Source organism: Meleagris gallopavo, chromosome 4 (assembly GCF_905368555.1).
Source record: "Meleagris gallopavo chromosome 4, MGAL_WU_HG_1.1, whole genome shotgun sequence".
NCBI classification, from domain to species: domain Eukaryota; kingdom Metazoa; phylum Chordata; class Aves; order Galliformes; family Phasianidae; genus Meleagris; species Meleagris gallopavo.
In genome coordinates this window covers 38,393,832-38,419,143 of record NC_139407.1, presented here as the reverse complement: position 1 = coordinate 38,419,143, position 25,312 = coordinate 38,393,832, and the positions used below count along the sequence as shown (strand labels likewise).

The window sequence follows — 25,312 nt, the reverse complement described above, 5'->3', positions numbered from 1 at the left end:
ATGATTACTTCTAAAAAATCAGAATACTGAATCTCCATGAGGCTGTTGCAGTACAGCTGGAGATGCTGATGATGGGTTAGGAGCTGCTTAAGCAACTTGTTCTTCCCTCTACCCCAATTCTTCTCATAAATATCAGCTTTCAGTGCTTATGAATATTTTAATTTTCAAAGACAAAAATGAGATCAGCATGAAAAGCTTCAGTAGGTAGTTTCTCACTTTCCTGGTGCTTCCTTGTAAAGAATCTTGAACTAAAGAGTCTTTTATGAGCAGCTGTCTCCAACAGAGTAGTAGAAGAACAGGCTTGAAATTCTTGATCTACTGTTAAATCTTCAGAAACAATTGGCATTATTATTATTGTTTTGGTTGACTGCTTCTTTGTCTCTAATTGAAATCCTTCCCAAATTTCCAACACCAGGACTGATACATTGTGGACTGAAAGAAAACTCCATCCTCCTTGACTCCCTAGAGAAAGAAGGGGTGGGCAAACAGGCAGAGGGGATAGCAATAAGTTGCTGTTTTGGGGCTGGGATGGCAAGCAAGGACTGAGAACAGGCTGAAATATCCTAAGGTAGTATAAGGCTGGAGCAAGAGCAGGCAAAGGGCATGGTAGGAATTGTCTGCACTCATACAGGCACTGGCAACAGCTGGCAGATATGCTCTCATCTTCAAGTGAGCAAACTGGGGAATACCCTAGCAAATTGGGGAAAAAAGCTGAATATAATTCTCACTGAGGAAAATGAGGCTTTGTGTGAGAACAGCATTATTTAAACAATTTTTTTGAAGATTACGCCCTTTCACTCCTTCCATATTATGACAACACGTGAATTACAACCATTCACCAGATCAAATTATAACATCTATGAAAAAGAGCTTGATCATCAAATTTGTTCAGTACCTACAAATCCCACTGAAACCAACTGGAGGTTTTGATTAGCTCATCTTTTCTGAAAGCCAAACCATAAAACTCATTACAAAGCACACACAAACTGTGGGCTTGTAATCCTTGTGCTCAGCATCAAGATATTGCCTTCATGATGCAACTGGCTGTTGAAGACTAATACTTTTAATAACTACTAAAAAGTAGAAAATTAGAATGTAATGGTTTGGTTCACTTGTCGGATCATTTGCTCATTGCTATCACTTAAAATACAGAAAGTGTTTAAGGAAAATGATGCAAAAAAGCATTTTGTTTCTCATAACATACTTAAGATATTTTTATATGTAGCTTGTGTACAACAAATTAACAGCAACAGAGATTTGGTTCCTGGGTCGCAGGCTTAGATTAAATAAGTTCTTTCAGTCAGCAGCTTGCCTGTATTCTTACAGTGAATGGGGAATATTATATTATTAATATTCCTGTCAAGAATTTTCAAATTTCAAATTTGTGAGGCAACAAAGTGACCTGCTAACTCATGAGGTAACTGAGTGAAATCTTATGCTCCGTGTAACATTTCTATGTTTTTTTCTACAAGCATCTACAATTCCATTAGAGATCTTTCCTCAGCAAAGGAAGAGTGAAAAAATGAAAGCATTTCACTTAAAAAAAATAAAAAAATTCAAGTATGTGAAGGAGACTAAATAACTAAATGTCTACCTCATGATACATATAACGATAGGTCAAATCCTTTTTCAATAAGACCCCAATACAGTCTGTGTCCATCATTCATTAAGAATAAGCTCAAGAAGAGCTTCTGCAGAACTTGCTGTAACCAGCTTACATTCCTAGACCTCTCTGTACTTTTTAAATATTTTTTAAATAAAAGACAAGAGCTGCTGAACTAAAATTTTAAATCTAAAGTAACATTGAAGCAACAGGTGGTTGTTTAGAGGTGTAGTATCCTTCTAGAAAACACAGGACTAGGCAAGCTGGCATTCAAAGCTACATTTTCTAAGAGTGTAAAATAGGGGATAATCTAAGATTTTGTTTTCAACTCATGCCTCTGGTCAAAACTAGTGGAAAATCATTGCAGTTCAGTGCCCAATGCATACAACCAAACACAAATAAAAGAATCTCATATTCTTAGACTCTTATTCTTAAAAGAAAATCCTTCTCACTCTATTCTCTGTTCCACCCAAGCCTTAATTTTTCAGACACCTAGCTTTAAAAAAAAAAAAAAAAAAAAAAAAAGCAGATCTCTTGCCTCTGAAATTCAGATGTCTCACCCTACATTAAAGAAATCTCCTGGTCAAAGTTGAGTTTCTGTTTGGTCTTTTGAATTCTATGCCTGCCTGACTCCAGAGCAGAAAGATTATCAGAATTTCCCACCCTTAAAATATAAAGTGTGTAGGATGAACCCCATCACAACATGAGCTTTCCATGGTTTGATAACAAGTTCTTCCTTATTTCAGGTGTCAAACAAAATTTGGATGGCTAGGTCTGTTATTCTTGCCTTTGCTGCTGTGCTGTAACAAGCACATGCTGATCATGCAGACATGGCTCTGTCTAGCAATTAGAAATCCTTTGGGCTTTGAAAGTGCTCCCCGGGAGCTATATTCAAGTGCCATTAATGCAAGCAACAGGTCACCTGCAGACCTGTACTTCTTCATCAAATTCAGTTGATCTTCTCAGCTTGCCCTCAGAATTTCACCAGGATGTACAAAGTACCTTCCACCACAAGAACAGGCAGTTGTCCACTACAGTTCTTAGTCTATTGGGAGTGCTGTTTGTAGAAGATTTTCATCTGTACAACTACTCAACTGTGTTGTGACTCATTCTTATGAATGAAAAAGAAGGTTGTGTGCCCAGGCATGCCTGCTTTTTTTCTGTAAAGCCTGGGTGACTACAGGAATGACTGAAGTATCTAGTCTAAACCCTCATGCCAACAACCAAACCTTCTTAGAAATGTTCTGTTTTGATTCCCATCACTCCTAGACTTCATGGTAATCAAAGATCACTAACACTTCACTTTTAAATATTGAATTCTCCCTTCCTATGTGTCAAACCATTTCTGTTTTTCAGTTTGTTTTGCTATCTTCTTTCTAAAGATAGAAAAGCATACCCCAATTCCATAACCTGAGTGAATTAACAGTCAGAATGAGACATATTTTACTTTTTAAATGCAGTCTACAAGATTGTGATACCTTACACACAAAATGAAAACCACCTCTTTTAGCTTCTTTGCATTTACCCATGTAAGAGCATAAGTTTCATATAGGGAGTGCATCTCCTGACATGAAGTCAGTCCTAGAGCTCTCTGCTTTGGCTGCCAGTAAGCACTCCAGCCCTTGCCAACTGTAGCCATAGTTATGTGATTTGGACAGGAATTCCTCCACTAGAATCTGGATAAAGCCCAATAACTCATTTCACACCGGCCCACAGCCATCAGATGGTAATGACTTTTGGGCACTACTCCGATTCAACAAACCCAGTAATGCAAGAGGTGAAAAGCTCTGTACTGTTACTGGAGTCCAAATCTTAAGCCACACAGTTCCCTAAGGATGAATAATTAGTAATAGTTACCTTGACAGATTGACTTCTGTGCCACAACCATGTGATTTACGTGCTAGCCATCCAGTGTAAAAGGAGCTCATCTATATTTTTTGCCAGGAGAAAAAGTCAGACTTGCTTCTTATTAAAAGAGATATTAAGGGACAAACTAGTATAAGAAGAAGAAAAGAAAAATTAAAGTAGTGTCTTCACTCCTCTCTCTACATAGAGTATTCAAAGCCTCATAAAATCAGAGTACTATCCATTCATATTTTCCCATGCCAATAACAGCTGACTACAGCATCCACTGACAGTGTGCTGTTTGCTGATTCAGAGGTTTACCAAGGAAGCTTTGTGTGATATGTAAGAGCCCTTTCAACTGCTTCTTTGTGCTGGAAATTATATACATTAAATACACAAAAACATTTGAATAAGAATTAAAGAAAATCTTCTAAATCTATCTTTGATTAGAAGGTGGCAACGAAGTTAGTCAAATTGATAGAATTTTCATTAAGCCACAAGCTTACTTTATCTATAGCCTGCATTGCCCTATATGTTTAGCAGGCTTTTCATCAAATCATTCTTTTATTAAAATATGAAACTATGATACGACACTATGTTGGAGTTTCCCACGCTACATCATAAGCTACAGCCTGATGACTTCCCACCAAGCCAGTGTTACACCACTGACACAAATGTTTTAAGAGAAAGGGAAATAACTAACTGCTAACTCATTGCACTTTACAGTCATCAGATAAAAGAATTTCCATGGGATATTTTTTGGCAAATAGTCAGCAGTGAAAACACAGCGTGGTTAAAGAAGCTGAAATAAATTACACTTCTTATGTCAGCCTGATCCACTGTGTAAACTAGTCAAGAGGTAAAAGTAAAGCATTTTTTATTGGTAACAGCCAAATAATAAAGAAGAAAAAAAGGATCATGACAGTTTCTCTTCACTGGATATTCAAGGCTGGCATAAAATTCAAGGAAAAGTCACATACCAAGACCTGTACATTTGATCCAAAACCACAGTGAACAGAATCTGGCATAAAACACCAGAAAAATAAAAACAACCATGTTTTGCTTTTCAGTGGACAACTGTACGGCATTAATGAACTCCAAGTAAGGATGGCATCAAACAATGGCTGAAAATATCTTTACCCTGACATTCATCCATTGCAGAAAGCTGCCATACTGACAGAAAAGTAGCACTGTTGAGCTTATCTTGTATATTTGCTTCATTCCACAGTCATGATGGAGCTGCTGTACACCAAAGCATGGAGAACCTTCTCACTTCTCTATTTCTCATCTCTATGGTTCAAAATTTGGGATGCTTTTGCGTTTACTCATGATGCAAATAAGTGGACTACAGTTAGATATAACATTAAACCATCAAAGTATCTTTAAAAAAAAAAGTATCTAGTACTAGTTTAGAAAATATTTTTCAGAAAATGCTTCTGCATTTGATTTGAACAAGAAAAGCATCCTTCTGCCACAAAGTCTAAAAGTTTAAATCTTCTTGATCATACTCCATGTTATAAGCTAAATTAGTTAAGTCCAGCATGCAATCTAATAAGCTGTGACAAAACCACTGTGACAAGACTCTCCAAATTAATACTTAAATTCATGTCATATTACTTTCAACTTAAAAATGCAAAGACTTCTATGGTGTCATAACCCATGGAAAACTCCCATATAATTTGCTGTCCGCCATTACATCACAGTTTGATTGAGTGTTACTTTTTCCAGGTTTCCTCTCATTTCTGCTATCCACAGCTAATGTCTCATTTTTCATTTGGAAAAAATGAAAATCCATTGGCTCTCTTCTCATAACTCAAGATACTATACCAACAGATGGGGGGGGAGGAGGGGAGGGAAAAGTACAAGAAGATTTTTTCAAATTTCCAAAAGAAAGTTCACACAAAGTAGATTTCTTGACACAGAAAAATCTAAGCTATAGCTGCTGTAATTTTCTAGAACTCCATCAAACACCTCAGAGTTCTACTGTTGATCATCATCTGGTTCCATCTGTAAATGTTTCTTTAGAAGAAGCAGCTTTTTAAACTTAAATCACTTTTTTAATATTTGAGGATATGAATGAAAAAATATTTCACATCATCCTCAAAATATCTTCCTTTTTTTCTGATCTCTTTTAGAACCACATTATACACAGCCAAACTACAGGTTCCATGAACTAGATCTATCATTAAGCTTTTCTGAATTGTGTTATTGTCAAATTCAATACGAACAAGCATCTGTACAAAAGCACTACTGTTTGAGGCAAACATGAGGATAACAGGTAATAAAACTAGAACACTAAGACAGATATTTCACAAATGCAAAGGTGAGATCCACAGTTCATTCTTAGAATGACTAACTCACTTGACTTTACCCCCCATGTGATTTTGTCATAACACATTACCATCACTTGAAAAAAAATATCAGAAGAAATGCAGGTGCAGCTAGAGCAGGTCTGTTCTGTCCTCCCAATAATGTTCAGTACCTTTAAAGTACTAAAAATAATCAGAGATATTTATTTCCAATGCACATCAGCCTAGCTTCAGAAATCCAAATTCACTAAGCTGGCATTTCTTTATATTCCTTCTTTTATAAATTTGGTTTATATTGAATGCCTACATTTACTTTACAGGATAATTTTAAATGGATATTAAAGTAACGAATAATAGTTTATAAAGGCACGTTAAATGATATCCTCATATCTCCACCAAACTCATGGTTTTCCTTTTTAAAACAAACAAACAAAAAACACAAACAAACAAAAAACACAAACAAACAAAAAACACAAACAAACAATTTCTATTGTTTTCATCTCTCATCCTTTTATGAACCAGAATTTTCTTTCAGTTTTTCCTTAAGAACATCTTGGGAAACTGTTTAGCTAATGTAGTCAAAACTCATAAAACTACTCCAACCAACCCTCAGCTGCATAACCCTGTTTACTATTTATGGGCATCATCTCATGAAAATTGGGAATGAAGGCTCAAATACAGAGATGTGAAACATGTAATACAGCTTTCAAACTACAGGCAGCATTCAGTTTGTGTCACTCCTCCATCTAGCAGCTTTTCATGCAAAGAGAGACAAGAAGATTCCTGTCACAGACCAAACCCAGTTATTTATATTTTCACACTGCAAATTCTCATGTGCTTGCAGTTTCCAGTAGCAAACACTGAATTCCACCATCACTGCAAGCAATCTTGAAACTTCACTGAACTAGCAAGAAAAAATAAAAAAGGAAGCAATACAATCTGATGCTACTGAATTATGCTTTGCTATCTGATCTTTAAGAAGCCATCAAAGATTGCAATGGACAAGCATTATTTCTTCTTTCAGATGATATTATGATTGATTGAGACATTAATACAATGAGAAGCATTTAAGAGAACCAGCAAGAGACAGTCTTGACCCCATGGCTTTCTTAGATACATTTATTAAATCATCACCACTTGTGTTCCCTTTTCAAAAGAAAAGAGACCCAAGATCACCATTCCCAGCAGTCAAGATGAATACAGAGGCTGGAATATAAAAATATCAGCCTGTCCTTCTATCCCAACATCAAAGACTGCACCCGTACATTAAAGTGTAAGAGCATGTGCCCATGCCATGCTCGCAGAAGCCAGTGCCCTTCTGACAGACATGCTCTGGGTGTTCTTCAGTAAATATGACATACCTTCAGAGCAGCATGAAGAGAAACCTACTTTGTACTTCCCAAGCTCCTGTTTCAACTTTACCATATACGAATTATTCCTTCTGACTTCCCTTAGAAAATTAAAGAATGCAGAATTCACAAGAATAAGAGAGAGCTGTTATATACCTATCTTATTGCATAAGCATGCGATATTTTTAATGGCATTTTTAATGAAAATGTTTTAGTGATGGAACTCAGTGGGTCAGGCTGATGACTGGACTTGATGATGGTCTTGAACAACTTTTTGAAACTAAATATTCCTACAGTATTACAGAATATCCTGAGTTTGAACGGACCCAAAAGGATCATTGAGTGCAACACCTGGCTCCATGCAGGACCACTCGAAATTCAAACTCAGTGTCCGGGAGCTTTGTCCAAACACTTCTTGAACTCTGTCAGCTCAGGACCATTGGCACTGAGGAGCCTGTTCCAGAGCCCAACTACCCTTTAAGCAAAGAACCTTTTCCCTAACACCCAGCCCTCTAATTAGTCTCTCTTCAAGGCCTCTCTACCCCTGAGGCAGTCAACAACTGCTCCACCCAATTTAGTATCATCTGCAAACTCACTTTGCATTCAAATCCCGCATCCAGATCATTTATAAAAAAACTGAAGAGAACTGTCCCGAAAATGGAATTATAATTCTATATGATTTTCTTTCAACTTGTTTTATTTATTAACTCATCACAAATGCTTCCCAAGTCATCCACTTCACACTGATTTCCCAGAAGTGCCCATCCATCTGCCAGAAGGACAGGTTAATAGGTATCTGGGGTAAGCAATGGTACATTTTGATCATTTCTCATGTGTGAATGCCACCAATACCCCTAAATCACATGTGTTACTACACACTAACCAACTCAATGCTGCTGAATGAAGCACTGAAGTATCTGCAAGACTTTCCTCCCCGAGGCAAATGCTACTCTGCCAAGTCACCAGGCCAGGCAATATTAGAAGTAATTGAACAAGTGGCAGGATAAATTCCTACACTGTTCAGCTGCCAAAACAGAGAGCGAACTGAATTGACTGCTGCTGCTGTTGGCTTAGCTACACGCATGAATGGGGGCTTGAGCAATGAAGAAAATCTTTGTGTGTGGAAAGGAGGGCTAAGGTACAAAACTTGTTTTCTGCAGATATGGCTGGATGCAACAGAAAGTGCCACTGATTTATTCACTTTGACAGAGAACAAATAATTCAAACAATACGGAAGAGGAAAGCATCTCTACTGCAAACCAAAATTAAGTGCACGTGTGAAATGATGATAATCAGTTCCAACCACAGATGTAAGTACTATTGATTTGCTGAAGCATTTGAGCAGCCTAAAAGCATTTCCCTGCCTAAACACTTGGAAGCATACGCTGAGCTAATTTGTGTGCCACATGGCACTGATGGCACTGCTACCAAAGCATCAGTCAGCCAGCGCTCACCTCTGGAAGACAGGGATTGTGCTGTCAGCCACACAGGGTTTGGCTGGCTTGTTCTCTAACAAAGGCACATGGATATGTCTAAGGACCAAAAGTTCATTGGAAATGTCCTTATAACTTGTATCTCTCATGCATAGCTACTTGAATAAAAGTTTTTAAGACCCGTATGACTACATTTTGAAAAAAGAAATTCTGGACAAACGTAAAACTAGTCTTTCTCAGCACTCAGCCACACAAAAACAGCAATGAAACAAGCTTTAAAAAAGAAAATACAGTTGTTTCTTATTTTGGTATTTTTTCTATTAATCAGTGTTCAAGATGCATAGGACAGATACAACTTTTCAAAACGTTATTGACATACACATACGTTTCCATCGTAGCTTTAAAATTAGACAGAAAGGTGTCTATTGCTAAGGCTAAGCACAGTCCTAGCTCTGTAGTTCATATTCAAAACACACCCCAGGCATCAAAATTGGTCATTAATAAAATTACTAAAGCACTTTTAAATTAACTTCAAAAGCAAAGACTAATATGAAAGCATGTTCAAGCACATTACATTTTAAACAATCAGGATGAATACCGAGTATCAGGTCTTCTAAAATTCTCTTCTTCCTTACCAAAAGGAGAATGGGAAATCTTTTGTTTTAGCTGCAGTATTTTTTCTGGAGATTTACCATCTCTCGTTAATAAAAGAGCACCTGCAAAGCATTTGAGGAAGCCTGCAGTATGACCTCCCAGAAGGGTGTGAGGTGAGTTCCAAACCCTAAGTGCCTCCACACACCACAGCCGTAGGGCGGTGAGAAGCACAACAAGCATCAGGCTGCCCCTCTTTTTATTTTTATTTTTTTAATGTTTCCTTGAAGTGATCTTAAAAAATAGATAGGGAAAGAAAAAGAAGGGAGGAAAAAAAAAAAAGACAAGTGCTTTGTGAGCTGCAAAGCTAAGCCATCTACTTACAGGCAGTTTCCTTGGGCATGCTACATCACCACCAGATTCTCCAAAGATGAGAGTCATGTGAGGAGGCAGCACACAGCTCAGTAAGGAAAACACAGCACCGTGTGCTGTGCTAATCCTGCACCTGTGGTGTGTTATTCAGCAGCAAAGAAATTCAGTCCAGGCTGCTCCTGCCTAATAGAGCTCAGCTGTTTTCTTCAGCGCTCCCTTTGATTGTAAGCTGGCAAACAATGTTATTTCAGCCAAGTACAAAGCACTGTTCAGGCTGCATAGGATATGACAGTAGAAAGGTGAAAGAAAAAGAAAATCCTGGAATTACAAATAGAGATACTGAGCAATACAGAATTTGTAACTACTTCCAGATGGCTACACTCAGCTTCCAAGGTTAGGATGTGAAACGTACACTGGAACTCCCCTTTTGCTCCCCAGCTCCCTTTAAAGTGTGTCTGCTTGTGCCAGGGATATACCTCTGTACCCTGGCTCCCATGTATCCAGATCAACACAAGGCTTCCAATCAGCACAACTAAGAGAAAGTTTTGATGATTCCTCTGTTTCCTGTGCCTTTTAGGCACAATAAAAAATAGTGACGGAGAGCAGATGATAGTTTAATTAAAAGATATGGCCTACAACCAAGGATTTTCTATTTTTTTTTTTTAATAGAAAAAGCCACCAAAGAGGTCTTCAAATCTCTGCCATGACACACAGCTTTTCAGAGCATATAACAACAACAACAACAACAAGATAGGAAACTTAATAAAAACTATGTGCAAAGAGGAGGAAAATTTTGTCCCTTGTTGGAAAGATAGCAAAAATTTTGGGAAGTTTTTAATTCCAAGGTAGAGGCACAACAGTTTAGAGTAATCAATTGTCCTGATGCTTGTCTTCAAGATTAACCAGTTTTTAAAATACCCTGTAATTGTGATGTGCAAAGGCATTTTATAAAACAGTATTATTTATTTAAATTTTTAAAAAAATTGTCACAGTATTGAATATAGTTAGATTGCAACACAATGAAATCTTATATTAGACATTTATTCCAGATAACCTGGTCATTTATTATCCTACGCCTCCTCCATATAACACATAACATCTACCATTTCCAAGCTCATATATAATTGTTATAGTTGATCAAAAGTTAGGGTTTCTAATCAGCTTTATTCTTTTTGATATTAAGCTGCAAACATGTAGATGCTGCATTGACAATGTCCTCACAGCATTTTCTACTTAAAAGTTTTTCTCCACAAAATGATACTTTAATTTCTACTCCATCGTTACCTAATCTAATTCCAAGTTTACAAACTACTAATGAAAATAACAGGAATTGGAGTACTGGAAAATTATGTATCTGATTTCTTGTTGAATGTTTACTGCTGTTTTTGTTTACCAATGAGATTATTTCCAAATAAGTACATTAAGCTTATTTTATTTAGCTAAAATGTATGTTTTAGAAGAACTATACTCTTATGAGAAAGTGTTCAAAACTGATCTGCAACTATCCAGATTTTCAATTCATTTAGCACAGAAGGGCTCCCTTGTCAGAGTGTTGAATGAAAGCAGTACAATTCTTAATGTGACGATCAAACTTAGGCATTTGAATATTCAATTTGATGTATAGAAGAGAAGGTAAGAAATAAGACTTTATACAACATCAACATCAAAATTGCCCAGTGGCTTCAAATTTCCATTTTAAAATATATTATATATATATATATTACCCTTATAAATACTCTGTTTTCTTTTTTAAAGCATCATTAACTATACTTTCTTCAAATTACTCAATACTTGTAGACAACCCTCTGTTACCAGAGGTAATATTTGAATCTTTCCTGCTCCACCCTGTTTTGTGTGTTCCTACTGCAACTCTGCTTTAGAGGACTACTGATCTCTGCCAGTGAGATCACAAGCACCACATGTAAAAGACACATGACTTACAATACTCTGTCAATGCAATGACGGGACATGTTCCAGCGTGAAATTCCTTGAGTCCCTGGTGGTGCTCCTGACAGCCATCACACTTCTCCTGTTGCCCTCCTCCAAGGGCATCCCACTTGTTGCCTTGTCTTGTCATTTCGTGTTTTTTCTTAATTATTATTGTTACCATCTTCTAGGGTAACTATGTGAGAAGAAGGAGGAGGTATCACCCATGTTTTGGTCTCACTTTCCATACTTTCACAGTTCTCCTAAAATGAGGATGCATTCAGATGCTGAGATCAACTAAAAAGCCAATTTGCTTTACATTTCCTAAGGTTTATATTGAATGTGGTAAGTCAAAATGAACCAAAATTACGTAAAGCAGCCCTTCTCTCTCACCTTTACTGCTACCACACACACTCCAAAGTGACATCTCATTTTAGAGCCAGGGAATGGTGACCCCCAGGTCACAGATTTATTCATCTGGTTAGCCCACAGCTCAGTTCCACTTCACATGTGAGCCCAGCCTTTACAAGGAGAAAGCTCTGCACAGTGCTCATTTTTGCTTCAGCTGGAGCCTGGAGCAAGTCAGCCAGCTTTTTTGACAGGGGAAGGTGGGACAAAGTGGGATGGGAAACTTCAACCAGCAGGCCAAGCTCCTCAAATCCAAGAACCGGAGTTAAACAACAAATTACCTGACGCTGGAAATCAAGTAAAGATCAAGACAAAAAAATTCAGTGGTTGTACCACTGTGTAAAGGAACAGGAACTTAACTGTGATTTTTCAAATCCTAGGCCAAGTGCCCTCACTCTGTTATCTACACATCTTTACATACGAATATTCAATACAATGTGCAGAGCACATTTAAAAAAAAAAAGTGAAGAAAATGGAAGCTGAAGAATAAGCAAGATTGATAAAAATTTCTTTAAGTAGGAATAAATTTTGCAGTTTCTTTTACAACTGGTCACACACATCTTTATACTAAATTAGCTTTTCAAAACAGTGGACTAGATAGCTGTAGGGACTAGGAACTAATTATGGAGACTGCTTTGCGTGTCACCAGCAAAAACTGACCTAAAGCAAGCAAAAGCTTGCTGCTGGATTGCTTACCTGAAACTAGAACCTTGTCCCAGCTGGAACTCTTCAAGCAGATATTCACCTTACACTGCCAGTATCTGCAACTTACAGTAAATACTCTTTTTCAAGTAAAAGAACTCAGGTCAAAGATCATATGGAGAAGGTGGCAGAAATATAGAAGAACAGTAATGCTCAAAGCCATGAGGCATTGTTGCTTTATTATTTATACAGCATTTCCTATGAGTGTTAAATCTACTCCTTTTTTTCCTCTTTTTTTTTTTTCTCCTGAAGCATGCACTTAACTCTATCATAATGGAAAGACTACCACTTTACTACATTTAGGAACCATGCCAAGGGAATTGTCAGGAAAATGTATGGGGAAAGAAAGAAAAGGGCATTTTACTTTCATTAATACATTAAAATGTCATAAAAATGCTACAGCACAAAACGTAGTAATTGCCAGCTGCCAAATTATTTTCTCATCCTCCTCTGGCCCTCAACATAATGCCTTCTTTAGGCTCACTGCCAGTGATGTTTGGAACATTAAAAATATCCCCAATTTCTGCAGAGATTTTATGTGGCAAAATGTGCTCTGATGGACAAAACTGAAGCAAATCTAAGAGCAAAGGGATACTATTTATTTTAAATGATGAGAGAAACAAGACTGCTGCATGCTGTTAACTTACCCGCGGGATAAGTTACAATACAATCTGTATTTGTAGGACAGTTCAATGATAGGAGGTTAGAGGTGGCTGAGGACAAATTTGGGTTTCCAATTAACACTCGCGAGCCATGAAAGCCTTGTCTGCTAGGCGCCATCACATGCAAACTATCCTCCCATAGCACAGGGCCCTTGCTCTCGGCTGGGTTCAGTGTCTCCTTACTTGCTCAACAGTGTAAGCAGAGGGATCATTAGTTATGACTGGTAGAGTCTCAGAGATAATGTTGACTCTTATTTCAGGAACTATTAAGCTATAAACACTGCTCTGAAAGCCATTTATCTACATTTGAAGATAAACAGAGAAGCTACTCAATTAACAAGATTGCAAGAAATAAGCTACAGATGCCAAACTGAGCGACTTTAAATTCCAAAAAGGAAAATGTGTGCATTTAATAAGCATAATTTTCTACCACAAAATTACTGACATGAAAGCTCATAAGCAGTATAACCCAACCACTCTGCAATATCCGAGAAAGGAACACAAATCAAAATGTAATTACAAAACAGTCAATTCCAAGTGATGCAAATTACATTCACTCAGAGTTCGCAAGTTACTACCAGAGATATCAATGTTGAAGTATAGCATTATAAAGTGAAAATCTTTGTAGAACAATATTTAAAGTTCATCTCCGCATCGCTACAATTTGAAAATCAGATGCTATCAAAGACTTCTGAGAGCGTGATAACGCTGAACCTGTCATGCTTGAATCCACACTTGCTAGGGAGAACATTCTTGCCCAGATAAGCAACAGAGTATGAAATTATTTTCCTGAGTCTTGCCAACTAACCCTTTATTATTATTTTTTTTTAGTGAATACTATTCACCTGTTTGGCTGTATCTCTATGAGATCTTTAAGATAATTTAATAGAATCAAAAAGAAAAAAGGCACCAAACCACTGTTTGCTAATAGTTTCCAATATCCTTTACAAAGACATAAAATGCAAGGGGTTCTAAGTCAGGAAAAAGAAGGACTTGGTTTTTTTTCTTTTGGTCACAACAATTAAAAACCTGATCTTTCCTTGTGCTTACAGATGCCAGTGCCTTTCAAGGCAGCCCAGGGGTCAGAGTGGGGAACACACAGGTGCACAGTGCGTTGGCAGCTGAAATCTTGTGAGGTTGTGCTGAAATCCTATCCCTCCCCTCCACATTCCTGCAGGCATTATAAACGCTCCCTGGAGGAATATTACCCTAATGCAGACTAATTTTCCACAAACAACCCCAACCTCATTAAACCTCTTCTTTATCAGCATTGTTCAAAGCTGTTTTTCAAGTAATATTGAACTCCCTTATGCCTGTCTAAGAAGAAAAACAACTTTTATTTTACCTCTGATATTACTTCTCCTATTCAGGTCCATTGGCACTACACAATAGATTCAATAAAAATATTCAGTTTCATCATATGGTAGTAATGTCCTAAAGACTATGACACAGAGATTAAGAGAGAGAGGTTATGTTCCCATAAATAAATATACAGTAAAGGCACTGTTCTCCAAGCAGGGTATGATAGATTTATATTGGTGACTCATCCAGTTGGCAAGCAAACTGAAGTGAATTAGCTGGACAGTATTCCCAAAGCAGGTGTTCTCCTGGACCTGTGGTTCTTCATGCTCCTGAAATGACCTCCTACTCATCCCTAGACAAATCGTTTTGGCCTTCAGTAGGATCACAAATTTAATTCTCTTAACATGAGTATCCACTGCCATTAAAATCATTTAAAAATTTGAATATGTTTTTGCCTATCAAAAAGAAGAACTAGCTTGCACACAGGTATATTGCAATGGAGCATAAGATAACAATGAGGCTAAAAAAGTAGATTCTCTTCCCAAGGTGAAAACTACCTAGTTACTGAGCCTCATCCCAGATGCTCTGTGATGCATCTTGCCCATCTGCGAATCATTGATCCAAACATTAATATTCTTTAATAGTGCTTCTCATTTGCAGATGAAAATCATTATTAAAGGATTGGCCCAAGGATAGCATATAGAGATTTCCTCTTTCCCCACTATATCCAGATTTTCTGGAATAGCCTGAAATCCCACATATAGTACAGGATAACAAACCACAAAAAGGAGACAGCCAGAGTGCATATGCCTATTCTAAAGACAGTCTAACAACAATCCTGAAATGATAAAACCAGTTGGACTGTAAGTTGCTTGCTCCAAGGAAAACAGTAAAAAAAACAGTGCCTTAATTCCCATTGATTCTTCTACCTGCTGCTCAACATGCAAGTACCCAATAGCGATTGCCACAAAAAAGGACACAGGCAAAATGAAACGCACGTGAAAGACATGGAGGAGGCAAGCCATGTAGAAACACATTTTGGCCAGTTCACTGCAAGCTGATAGGGATTCTTTAGAAGGAAGCAAAACAAAAAAAGGGGAACAAAAATTTAGCTGTGTTGAAACAATTACTGGGAAAATGAAATGTCTGAAATACTGAAATTATTCAATATTGGTAATACAGCTAATATTCAACATGGTAATTTAAATATCAGCATTGCAGGTACAAAAGCTGTGGTCCTTATAATAAGCCAGTGGTCACACGTGAACAATGAACATAAATTTGAGGTATAACATTGTCGTCATATGCATTTGAAAGATATGTATTAAGTGACTTCTTAAGTGAAAATCACTGTCTGCGAACGCTTACGAAGCAAGCCAAAGGAATGGCACATCTAGAACAGCCCTAGGCAAAAAAACAGCCACTGCATCCTCCAGACAGCCCAATTACAGACCCTACTGCAGAGAGAAGAAACTCACAATACTGTAAAGTGCATGTGTGCTGCTGATATCCACGTGGCACCAGCCAAAGCCAGAAAAATTCCTTGTGCTCGTCTTACCACTCTGACAAGGAAAATCTGAGTGTCATGCTTGTTTTAAATCATTTAAAATAAAACACTGTTCCTGTACTTTACTGTTCAAATTACTCTGTCTTCTTTCATAATTTCTCATTTTAAGCACTTCTATCTTTTCATCTTTTGATTTTGTTTTTGTTGTTGTTTTCTTCACAGAGCTTTCTTTTAAATAAACCAAATAAGCTTCTTTCTAATAACTCCTTTCCCCCAGTTAACAACCTCTTGGTCTCTCTCTCTCTCTCTCAACTGCCTTTCTTCTATTTTCTTCTATAGCTTTATCACTCTTCCAGCCTCTCTCTCCTAAGGATCCTTGGATGAGGATCCTGATCTTTTCCCCTTTCTCTCACTTATTTTCTCCTCACTTCCTAAAATATTTGTCTAAACCATCCACCCCCCCCCCCCTTTTTTTTTTGTCGGCCTTTATAACCCTGTCCCATTTTCATACCCATTTAAAAGCACAAGTGACGCAGACTATAAATTATGCTTAAATTATGCCATTTTAAGTATACCACCTTGGTATGCAGGAAAGCATAATATTTACCTTTCTGGAGGAAATGTCTTGCACGGATGAGTGGTCAGAATCACAGATTTTGTATGCAATATGTATGCTTCTGTATGTAGACTCCCATAACTGCTGCCCAATCCCTATAGTAGTGACTGTCCGACACAAAGCATTTCAACAGCATTCAGCAGTGACTCAAAACATTCAAATCTTATATATCTTTACTGTGGGGAAAAAAAAGTTTTGGGCTCCCACTTTCAAGTAAGACTCACTCTATTTTTCTTGCAGCCAGCCCTCCCTTACAAAAGAAGGAGAGAGGTTGTGTATGCTTTTCACAGAGAAGGAGATAGGGGAATACAGGCTGCCACGCTATGTATTTCAGATGAGATCCAATCTGAAGTTTACCGAGCTTCCATTAATCCATTAAAATTTGATTAGAAGCCTCAATCTCAATGAAAGCCAATGAGAAGCTGCAATTAATGCCAGTAAAACAGAATAGTGTACATCTTCCCAACACCTCATATGAAATTGCACAATAGTGGCTATGTCCACAGTATGAGTAAAAAAATAAAAAACAGATTATTCTTTTTCTCTTTAGCTCCTTTAAAAAGATGGAAATTGTCATTCAGTTGAAATTTTCCTTCCTTTGGTCCACTCAATCTCTAAAAATACTTGAAGTCATAAGAACAAGGGGCCTATAACAAATATGTGTTTCAAGCTGAGATGCTGTGTAACTTCAGAGAGAAAGGAAAATATTTTCCCAAGCTTTCAACTTTTCATTTGTATAAAATAGTTTATTTTATAGCTAGGTAAAGATGTAAAATTAAACTTCTTCATTACTGTAATGTACTGTAACTCACTATAACACTGCTAACATAACTAAATGCATGAATTGTGCAACATTTTCCATCAAATTTTTAAGGGAATAGATGCCAAATATAGGGTAAAAAAATAGAATAACAAGTCAGCTTTCTTCTCTAAAATAGCAAAATTCGTAAAGAATGTGTTGGTGGTCAAGTCTTTGACAAATAAGAGGTTGTTTCCTTGCTACACAGTCTGATTATTGGTCTGGTCAACTTTTACGAAGGATCAAAAAAAAGCTTTGGGTATTTTGTAAATATGCACAGGGAATACTATTTTCCTATAAAGTCATATGCAATTACTCACTGCCGACTTTATTTCTTATTGCTGGTTATTTCATGCATCATTTCTAAATGAATGCACTACTCAACACTGCAATAGTAGAATGATTTTCTATGACCCTTTCCTGGATGGGGACAGCACTGGATCAACCAACCAGCATCACCAGACAGAAGGAAAATGAAAAGGGTAAATTGAAAAGAGTTTTTTAGAATGATGGTGATGACCATAAAAATTTACTCAGTATCAGGCATGCAATACTCTACATGGTTTTTTCTGAAAGTAATGCCTTCTATTCATTTCTGTGGAAACTACAATAGGTACAAAGAGCACCGTAACATTGTTTGATACAGCAAATTCTCTGCTACAGAAAACTATTTTTTCAACATAATCACCACTATTAGTTATGCATTTAACCCAGTGATGAACAAGAACCTGCATGTTGTACTTGTAAAAATCTGCACCAAGAGACGTGACACAATATTTCACATCTGCTATGACAGCATCATTGCTAGGAATATGTTGTCCACGCATGTCATGTTGTCCATAACCTCAAATAGATATTAGTCAGAAGGCACCAAATCCAGACTATACGGTGGGTGCAATACGACAGTCCAGCCAAGATACAGTGCTCCACAGTCTTCAAACTGGTTGTCTCAACCCCTCTTTTTTCTAGGCTCAAAGGTCACTCTGTTGCTGTTGAGACTGGTCAACCGAACAACACAACCTCCAATGACCCATCACTACTGAAGATCTTCATCTGGCTCTACAAACGCCTTCTGGAGCCACGGTGGTGACTATTTCTCTTGCTTTCTACAAAGAGTCCTTGCTTTTGTTTCCTATCTCCTTTCTATCACCCATCTTCCCTTCCCCATCTCCCTAAGCAACTAGGATTAACTAGTCAGGCTAACATGTGAACTGTTGTGTCTTAACCTCACTGTCAGGTATACATATATATCATATTCCTCCTGTAATTGGAGCTAGACACTGGTATGGGGCCTGGCATTACTGTGTTGCAAGAGAAAGCCTGTCTTCTTCCTTGGACTGATTCTGGAAGCTCAAGTCTTCAGCTCAGTTAACATCATGACACAGTAGTCAGAGTGATGATTTGTATGGGTTCCAGGAAATCCACAAGGATCACTCCTTTCCTATCCCAAAAGACACACTACCCACTGAGGGCTGTGGCTTGAACTTTTTGTTTGATGGGGAATTCACATTAGCACTCCATGGACTACTGTTTTAACTCCTGCTTGTAGTGGTGATACCACATGTCATCACCTGCAATGGTGTGATCCAGGAAACTGTCACCTCCAACCCTGTATTGGTTCAATAGCTCCTAAAAAACTTGCACAGTGTGCTTTCTGTTCCCGTGTGAGCATTCATGGAACCATCGAACCTGCCTGGTGTGAACTTTGTGATATTCCAGTGTTGCCACCATCAGTTCCAATGCACTGAAAATGCAGCTCCGTACATAGTTCCCTGGGCATAACTTCCTGATTCATGTGGATGAACTGACTGAGATACTTTTCCTTTCATAGTGTGATAGCAGCTTGATCGTCCAGAATGTGGCCTCTGTCACCACTACTGAGACACATCATCCACCACGTCACTGCACTCACATCCACTATTTGTTCTCCAGAAAAGTTTAGTAAGCATCAATGAATGGCAGTAGATGCAGTTTTTTCCACATGGAAGAATTCAATGACACTCCTTTGCTTCATACACACGCCCATATCAGACACCACTTTGTGAGACTGCCCCTCTGTTGTCATCTGTTGCACAGGAACAAAATGCAATGGGATATTGGCAAGAAGGGTCAGCCTCTGCTGTCATACCACCAATATCTGCCTCTGATGTCATGGGCCAACATAATAAAATAGAAGGCATTCCTTTTGCAGGAGTCCCCATACATTTATATACCAGTTTCCTTTCCAAAGTAACTTCCCCTTGGACTGAAGGTAGTGGACACAAGTACCACCTGTGTACATGAAAGAATCAGTCTAACTCACCTCTATGCTTGGGTTGCAGAAAAAAAAATTCTTAAAAAATAAAAATAAGAAAAAGGCCAGTTGATTCAGCACAGCACAGGATACAGATTTTTTCACCTTCAGTTACCAGTACATACAAGGAAATTAATTATAAGATTTGGAACTGAATTCAGCAGAAAATCAATGAATATGTGTGACATCAGTATGTTAATTTTAATAACATTCTTCCACAAAATATACTGTAATTAAGTAATTAGCAAACCTTTCTCAAAAAATATTTATTTAGAATACTCCATTTACACACCCTCCTATATCCAATGGCTAATATATGCAATGCCTACATGTAATTTTACACAAATTACACGTAAAACAGACAGCCAAAAAACACGAACACCAGGAAGAAAATCAGCTATGAATGTGAATAACTTTTGCTAAATTGATTACAAGCTACTGCTGTAGGATCCTGCTTAGGAACTGAACTCTGAGGCACACATTTATCTTATGAGTTGTATCAAGCATTAAAAAGGAGAGTACTCCATCAGTTTTACCTCAGAAATTTATTCAAAATTGAAGTTTAAAAAACCTGACTGTAAACATGATGAAAATATAAACCTCAGCATCAAGCTAACATTATACACTTTATAATACTACTATAGTACTAAACAATATCCATCTAACCTAAAAACAAACAAGAACAAACTTTTAACACTTATTTGACATAATAAGTTTAAGAAATTTCTGTTTAGAACAGTCCAAAATATACTCAGAGAGAAAATATATATATTTTCTTGTATAATCAACCACATATTTGTTATCAGTTCTCAGATAAACATAAATGTCATAAATCACCAAAGCATAAAGAGCATTGGTATCTGTTCAAAAGTATCCAAAAAAAGGAAGAGTTAAATAAAAAGTAACAGAATTAACACTTTATAATTTATTCTACATCCTGCCTGCTGCAGTTTCAATAGGATGTGATACTCATCATAGAAAAAAAGAAAGAAAAAAAACCCCACTTCTTCAGTTTTATCCTCAAAAGCACTGTTGATGCGAGTTATTAAATTGAGCTGATTAAATTCCAAAGCTGGCTATGTTTCAGGAGAGAATCAGCGATTTCTGTTTCAACATCTTCAGTACAAACCGTGATCTAAAATCTTAACCTGTTTAGAAAACCTAAATCTAGATAACAAAATCCTGGCTTTGTACTGAATTCCTGTTGCTTTCTCTTTGTCAGTTAGGGAAAGTCAATCAAAAAAATTATGTATTGCAGTAATTCCCCTGTTTCTCACCTAGACCTTAGTATCCACTGAAAATAAACTGAGTTATGTCTTAAAATTGAATGTATAACTAAGTCCAGCATGCACTGTAATAGGTTTATGGGATCTCTTTTGATTTCTCATTCAACAATGAATGAGAAATACTAGGGAGGGCTTGGGAAGAAGTCAAAATCCTTGACTTTAAAATCTCACACCATTCAGAAACATCTTATTAGGAAAAACAGCGCTCTAGCATCATATTTCTAATTCCCTTCACTAGTAATAAAATGTTTTCAGATTCAGCAATAATATTAATCAAGTGTTTTAAGACCTCGTTTTCCCTTCCCTGCAAACCTGTGCCCTCTTAGCACTCTCAGGAGCTTTTGTTCCTGCCAAAGGCAAATTCATTTTCTACCCATAACATTGGTGGCACAATGGGGCTCAGCATACTCCTAGCAAGGACCAGATGTACTTTATATAGAACCTTCTATGAGAATAGCTCAAACCAAAATATTGCCAAATTAAAAATGAAAAGAACATGCTTTTCAGACATGCTTACAAGAAACGCAGCACAATCAAGTTACTCTGCCTGAACACTGTATTTCCTGCACAATTCCATAAAGTCCTGTAAAACAGATTCTTTCTCTGATTTATTTTTTTGTGTGTGTGTGTGTGCGTGCGCTTCTTTCAGAGCCCTTTTAAACTATGTGAAGAAGAAAAAAAGCTACACACTGAAAAATTCCTTTATACCCACTGTACCACAAGTTAAGCATTACCCACAGATAACAGGGAAAATTGTGGAGAATTATTTACAAAATAGATACATTAGAAAATTTGGCATATAAATTTGCCGTATTTTCCTCATCTCTCCAAAGAATTTGGAGAGTTTCTCCTAGTTGTTCTAGCAGCAGATGCCATCCATTGCTCAGTTTGTCCTACAGCAAACATGGATCAGCTCACCACTGTTTCCACTCCAGCCATTCTTCTCTTTTCAGGAGAAGGGCAACTCAATACTCCTTCAGATAGTCATCAAACACCCCCAAATCACATTACAGGGGTGACTGACAGGTTGGGCCAGCCTTTCTCCAATCAAACAGGCTTAGAGATTTTGAGAGGCAGACGCTCAACTTCATCAATCCAAAAGCTTTCCAGAAGTTCATTCAAGGAAAAGAGATGGAGGACAATGCACTCGAGCAATTAGCCATGTTTACAAACTTCTCAAACTTCTGGCAACTCAGATATAGACAAAGGGCTCCACAGCCATATAACAGTGACCCAAACTAGGGAAATCATCTTTCCAGAAGCAGCTCCCCTTTCCAAATTCCTCAGCAGCAGGCATGAGCAATGACTACTTGCTTCTAATTTTCTAGGTCATTCATTGAGGGACCCCTTGGTCTTCCAATCCCAAATGACAAGAGCTAGTGCTTCACTAGACTGTAGGGATTATGGTCAAGAAAAGAAAATAAACGATGGAAATCTAAGCTTAAATAATCCCCAAAGATCAGATTTACATGATTTAATCTGTAAACAAAGCAGAAGTGGAAGTTTGTGGATATAGGGTAGGACTCCTCTTTTATGTGAGCTGCCAAAAATCTAGTCACCTATGCCTTCTCTCACGTTCTTCAGACTTCAGACTCTTCTCCCTTTGACTATGGTGCTGGATAAATATAGGCAGGAGAGGTGAGACAAATTGTACTCCCATAGCATGGGTACACAACTCACTTTTTATACTTTACAGTTCATAAAGATAGGAATTAGAAGCAGATAACTCCTTTCCTGCTTATGCTTTGCAAAGAAAAATGGGACATGATATTCAAAATTGGAATGTTCTTTGGTTGGGTGCTGCTTCAACCAGAGGCTCACTAGGATGTTGGTGGGAATCTCCATTTGCCATCAGGAGATGCTGAAGGCACAGCCTCTCCACTTCACCAGACACAACTATTCCTCCTACATAAGTCCTAAGACATATATTTTGGGCTAAAGCAGACTGCTTGGATTCAGATAGCAGCTCTGTGACACAACACAGAGGCTGAAGGAGATGTAAACTATTTACCCTGCCTCCACACGTTATTTTTGCAGGCCAACTCCTCAGACTGTATGTTTATAACACTCTCTGCTGCAACTCAGAGAGATGGAGACACCAGAAAGATTCTATATTGGGAAGGCGCTAAGTGACTGGGACTTCTGGCCTGGAAGGAGCTTTGTTTAACTTGCAAATAGTTTGGAGAAGTAGCACAGCAAGTGCGTTTTTTTTCCCCAGAGACCTTGGTGTCACAAATGATGCCACAATGAGAGTAAGGAGGAAAAGCCACTGATTCAAAGGAGATCACATGGAAGTATATACATATCTAAATAAAACATGTGCCCAATTTAGGATGAAAAGAATAGGAATTTTCAAATTTGGTGACTAAGCAAAAGAAATAATTAGAAAGTAAACTTAAATAAGCTTTGGAAGATTCCCCCAAACGTTTCCCAAAGAAACAGCTTAAGTCATGCCTGTTATTCAGCCCAAAGTATTTTGTTTCTTTACTAGAGTATTTACTGCTTCTTGAAAACACTGCATTTTTGCTTTTGGTGTGTAGAGCCAGGTCAATGTCCCTACACAAATGTTATTTTGAAAGAAAAGTATTACATTTCATTGAGAACTACCCCTACCATTTTTCAAAAATCCTCCTTTTGTCTAGTTGAAACTATTACTCAAGCTTAACTCAAACTTATGAATAACTCAGGCCTAAAAAGTGAATATTTTTCTGCTGATCTGCGCTATCTTAAGTTTATTGTCTTGACTTTTTCCATCAGCTCTATCAACTGTACCGCTTTCCAAACTCAGAGGAAACAAACTAAGGTCAATAATGTTAATTAAGATGTTTCTACTGTAGCTGTAAATTTTAATAGAATACTAAGATCAAGCATTAGACTGAAAAGTTAAAAGTTAAAAGTAAAGAAAAGTGCCTATAAAAAAATAGAAATGCTAAGGAATCAGCACTTAGAAAATTCTCAGGATGTCACAGTAGGTGCTTGTTCCCATCATAATGATATTCTAATTTACATACCTCTTGTTATAAAAACCTAAAAGAGCTCCACATATCTGTGAAAACAGTGACATAACGGGCTCCAGTTAAAATACATCATCAATCCTTCATCCACTCAGCGTTCAAGATCTTGTCACAAGGAATGAATCTACTGGTGGCAAACATCCCTGCCTTGCAAATTCACCTCCGAAGTTGGGTCTCATCAAGATGCCAGTGAGTCATTTAGAAGTAATCTTGGGTTTTAATAAAGCTTAATGTAAATCACATTCTTTGTTATTTTTGTTATTGTTGTTTATTTAAATACATTATGAGGCCGCAGTTCTATACTGATGGTTCAATTTCAAGTGAGAAACAAGGACTTCAGCAAGAGCTGATCAAACGTATCACCCAGGGGACACACACTGTTTTTCCAGCACTTCACGGAAAAGTGGTATTTAAGAAGGAAGAAAATACTTAATTAGAGCAACTCTGAGCCAAACCCAGCATTCAAGCACACCATTCTTTCCAAAACATCCTACAGTGTGAAGGCTAACACTGCAGTGTGGTAAACCTCATGGGGTGTTTCATAGTTTAATTAACACAGAGCTGCTTGGATTTTATGATGCAGAGGATACCCAAAGACACACATCCTTTCAGACTCTGGGTGACTATGTGCAAAACAGCTACAAGTTAATTACATCTGCATTTGATAGTAAACAGTTGTATTCTTTTACTTCAAATATCAGACATTTAGCATTTGTTAAACAGCTCTGGTGCACAAAGTCTCTAGTAGTCTACATGGCAGCCGTAGGAAACACCTTCCAGGTCTGGCAGCATGCCTCACCCCCGACTTGGACTTTCAAGGGTAATTTTAGTGTGCTTCCTGTAGCTAGTAGACTACTGCTAGCAGCTCTTCAGCACTCCTTTTCTGTCTCCATCACTCTTAGCCCACCAGGAAGGGTTGCTATTTAAGTCAATGCAAATTACCTTTCCATTAAAATTTTTGCTGCATTAAATACATTTAAGATTAAAGTACATTAGAACTCTGGCATTTGTTTCTATTTTTCAACTTTTAGTGTTCAAAATGTCAGTCTTATGCTACTTTCTCTGGGATATCTTCATGCCAATACAGAAAAATATTTAGATAGAGAACATATAAAGTCTATAGAGCAAATCTTAAATAATTGCTACTGACTGTAGTGACTAGTGCTGCAAGGAAACCTAAGGGAATTTATAGGCTTACCTTGAACTGTTTAATATACTATTTTTCATAAACATTTACTACTGAAAATGAAACCAAATTATGCAAGAGTCTTAATTCTCCAAAGACATCTGTATTT

General features: G+C 37.5%; 1 protein-coding gene across 18 annotated transcripts in view; it reads right to left on the bottom strand.

Moving 5' to 3' along the window:
• Positions 1-25,312, bottom strand: part of BMPR1B (bone morphogenetic protein receptor type 1B) — a 237,409-nt gene that overhangs the window by 33,048 nt on the left and 179,049 nt on the right. The gene's annotated exons all lie outside the window — the stretch shown is intronic.